The following is a 4,381-nucleotide window of genomic DNA, read 5'->3' on the forward strand; positions in this document are numbered from 1 at the left end:
CCTCCCTTCATTACATTTCAATTTGCTAGTTTGCAAAGCTAACAGCTGAAATTTCTTTCCAACCCTCTTGAAATAGAGCGGCTGTACTTCTTATCAGCTGAATTGTAGAACAGCTGAAACTCCCCCCCCCCCTTCTGGATTTAATCACGTGGATATTTGTAGTGAATGCAAGCCGAGATATACTGGAATGTTCTCTCTCTCTCTCTCTCTGCTATTCCTATCTTATTATATCCTGTCAAACCGGGGGTCACGTGTTTTATATTTGGGGGGGAGTATTAAATGAATCATAAGTCAACTAATTATAACAAATTGGCTTTTTTTCTGACGAAAGACCACCTGTATCATAATTACAACCTCAAATAAAACTTTCATGAATACAATTTTAGGGTAAAAACTAGGGGTGGATAATTCATAAAACTACAAGCATAACATGCGTATTAAGTCAATTAAATCTTGACTCCTTGGATGTCAATTTAATGATATTTAACTTTTCTCGGAATTCGAAATTCTTTAGAATATTTCAATGTCTTTATTTTATAGAAAATCATGTTTTTTTTAATATGTTTTTATCTTTTGTTGCATTGATTTTTTTGCTTTGTTAAATTTGGAAATTCAAATTAGAAAAACTTGCAATTTTTCGTATTTGAAATTTTACTAAAATTATTTATATAAATTTACTAAATTTACAACTACTTTTAAAAATATGAGTGAAAATCCAAAACAATGTTTCTCTAAATTATATGACTGCCTACTGCGTAGTTTTCCTCTCTACTGTAGCAATTCACAACATGCAAATATTTTAACTAACCTATTAACGCATATTAATGCATAATACAGTTCCTTGAACTCTGTAACTCTAAACCTTACAACTCTAGTCTAATTAAACGAACTATTGTAATTTAAAACGGCTTTTTATTTTAAGAGGGCCATAACCTTATTTTTTGGCTTAAATTGTTTAATTCTCAAAATTTCCTCCTTTGTTTCTGCAGCAAGAAATCAATAAGTCACTTTTATGGAGAATCCTGAGTTGAAAATAATCGATCTTTTAACAAACCTTTGTATCCTGAGACTTTTAGACTTTAAGAGAAATCAAAAAATCCGCTGAACTATAAACGATCTGGATTGGTGCTTCTTCATGAGAATACCAAATCTTAAGTTCCGATTTAGTAGCAATAAAGTAATTCATCCGTTAACCCATTCTAGGGTCATTCATGTAATATCTGTTTATCTGTCTTATCATAACTTATGAACCACTTGACCGATTTGCCTCAAGTTTTGATAGGGAAACTCTAAAGTTAGGTTAGCTTAGTTTTTAAATTCTTCGTTGAGAAGTTTGACTTTATAGAAAAAATTCTGGGCAAAGCTGGGATCGCCAATATTGAACGTCTGCTTTTCTAGGACTGGTGAATCCACTGACAGTTGTTGCGGAATGAGTTTTCTCTTTCGACTTGAGTTCTGAAGTACAGGTTGGTCAAATAATTAAGATTAGATTAGTTTTTATTGCATCTGGATTATGGATCCTTGAATCTGCAATTGTTTTGGAGCAAAGGGGCTTAATGACTAATTAACTAGATTAATACTAAAACTTAAACCTTTTGATTTTTGAATTTCAATGGTTTTGAGTTTTGAAGAAATAATTGAGGGAAAAGAAAAAAGCTATTTCATATTTGTTACGTAAAAAATATGCTTAAACTTGCTTTTTTAAAAAATAAAGATGGACCCTTATCTAAATAAAATAAATACGAAGCACTGATTGTAACAAACATGGCATTTACTAGTTACCCACGAAGGATGAGACTGTAAAGACGACTTAAAACTCTAAAAATATTTAAACCCAAGTTTTAATTAAGTCTTTTGCCTTGTGTGTTTTCTTTGCTTATTAAATGTTTTAGCAAATAAAGAAAGAAGTTCATAGTCACTGGGAATATGAGGACAGTATATATTCCGCACAGTCGTCTCTGAAGTCCCATCCTTTGTAGGTAATTCTGTATTTGATTTGTTTTTAATTTATTTTCTATTTTATTTTTATTTCAGCTTCCAACAGAGGAGAACTGGTGTCTGTTATTGCTGAATTAGATTTCAAATTTGAAAAAAAAAAATTGGTCGGTTTTTGACGACCCTCTGGTCCCGACCTGAAGTAATAAATCGAGCTTAAATCAACTGGACCTCCGAAACTCAAGGAAATGAGACAGAAAACTCACTCAGTTTCCCCCATTAGATGAAGATACGGGATTCTACTATTCCCCCTCACATCTTCATGGGAAGACTCCCGCCATGTCAATGGGGGAAACTTCCCGTCATGTCAGTTTTGTAAACTTCCCGCCCCGCCACTTCTGTGGGGAAAATTTAAATGTGATATTCGCCTGACCCCGGACTTATTTAAGGCGGATGGTCGGGTTAGCGTGGTGTCCGCCACACAGTGGACCAAGTGCCTCAAATGTTAAAATATGATCCTGTTCAGATCCCTGCTCCGTCGTTCAATCCAATCCTAGATGTTTAAGCATCCAACAGACCAGAGGGGATTCAAACATGATTTAACAATATCAGCCATCTTATACTTTAATCTGGAAAAATTCTATTAATTGTTATTTGAAGCCCCCCCCCCCCGCCCCTCCATCTTTTGGTCTACAGGATGAACCAACTGATCTCATGCTTAAGCTCATCAAGGTGCTCATTGATAAAGACGACAGTGTCCGGGACGGGTTGGATGAGCGCAGGGCTGAACCAGGATCAAAGATAAACGGATCCAACCAACGATCAGTGGTTGAACATGTCTCCGACCTTATATCCGTTCTAGGCAAACGACAAAATTTTGAAAATATTTCGAAACTACGAAAATCGCGCGAATGTTTAGGCTTTCGGTATTTGGATAATAACGTTCTAAGGTCTGGATCGTCATACTTGTTATTTATATAAATGATTAAATTGTAAATTTTGAATAGGATTACCAGTTAAAGGAATTTTTAAATTTTCACAAGTATTTTGATATATAAATAAATATGTAAAGTATGTTTTAAGAATTTATATTTTAATCATTTATACCTGTTTGTTGTAATTTATTTACAGTTATAGTTTAAACCACCATTACCCGGCAATTTTTAAGTTATGAAACTTTTTATGGAAAATTCGAAATTGTTCTCTCTATTTATTTTTGCTTCAAAACAATTTAATAAATTTATGTTCATATCATGTTAAACCCGTTAGTTTTCAAATGTGCTAACAATCACAAGCTATTAAGGTCACCTAAACAAATTTGCATAATTTCGATTACTTTAAAGAGGAAAAACTTGAAAAACTATCTGATCTCAGAATTTGAAAATTAGCGGGAAAATTAATTTGTGAACAGCTAATATTCGGCCCCGTAAATAAATTTGATTTAACCAATAATATTTATTATATTTAATATTACACCATTTTATGTAGTTTTTTTTAATTTTTCTGAATGTACAGATTTTACAAACATGAGTTCAAATGAATTCCGGAACTCAAGTGGGAGTTATGAGACGTAATTTGCAAGCAAATGATAACTTCGAAGAGGTGCCGTAACTTTATTAAAGACAACGTTTTATTTAACTGTACAACATGATGTCATTAAGAATTGGAGGGAAAATTTAATTAAGTTTTTCATGGAGAAAGCAAAATCAAAATAAAACTTATCCTAAGATAAATGTTTTTCTAGAATCATTTTCAAGAAACATAAAAGGATTCTTAAAATTCTAAGGATTCCTAGAAATTCAAATCCACATNGTGCATATATAAGTATATCGTTCGTTAAAACCGGCTTCATTATTATCCAATTTCAAAGAAGTTTACAAATTAATTTGTTTTTAATTGAGCAGAGTTAAGGAAAAACATACTTTTAAGCACTTCACACTTGTATAAATACATTTTTCTAACTTTTTCCCTTCTGAATGAATCGAGATCGAGGGTTTCCAGTCGAATTTTTTTTATTAAAATTAAAACCATTATTATGAAACATCTGCAGAAATGATTTATTTGACAGACAGAAAAATACGAGTAAATTGATTTATATGGGAAATATTTTAAGAAAAATGAACGAATATATGGACCAGTTGTTTTACGTAACTGATGTAAACATTGATAATGAATTACATAGCTGCTGAGCGACATGAATCGTGAGACCATAAATACGACATATACTTCATTAAATATGACTACCAAGTTAAAATAAAGATGTCTGCCTTTGAAATATTTTTTAATATTTTTAATGATTTTGCAAAGAAAGGAACACAGATTCAGGGAATAACAAAGGAAACCTCTTTAGATTCAATTTGACCTAAACTACAGGAAAACATATACTCTTTGGAAAATGGGCATCTTTGCAAGAAAGGTTACTCGAAATTACGCTTACTGTCCCTTC

General features: G+C 32.3%; 1 protein-coding gene across 2 annotated transcripts in view; it reads left to right on the forward strand.

Moving 5' to 3' along the window:
* LOC111716148 (uncharacterized) overlaps window positions 1–3,387 on the forward strand; it is a 13,379-nt gene extending 9,992 nt beyond the window's left edge. Inside the window, exons 9-11 of one of the 2 annotated variants that reach the window (XM_023491575.1) lie at window positions 1,399–1,466; window positions 2,035–2,885; window positions 3,067–3,387. The gene's annotated coding sequence lies outside the window, so the exon portion shown is untranslated. Of the gene's footprint in view, window positions 1–1,398; window positions 1,467–1,892; window positions 1,980–2,034; window positions 2,886–3,066 lie in introns of those variants that run through there. The other variant, XM_023491576.1, reaches the window with a different exon arrangement.
* The last annotated feature ends 994 nt before the right edge of the window (window positions 3,388–4,381 follow it).

The sequence above is a fragment of the Eurytemora carolleeae genome, unplaced genomic scaffold (genome assembly GCF_000591075.1).
Source record: "Eurytemora carolleeae unplaced genomic scaffold, Eaff_2.0 scaffold1975, whole genome shotgun sequence".
Classification (NCBI taxonomy): Eukaryota; Metazoa; Arthropoda; class Copepoda; order Calanoida; family Temoridae; genus Eurytemora; species Eurytemora carolleeae.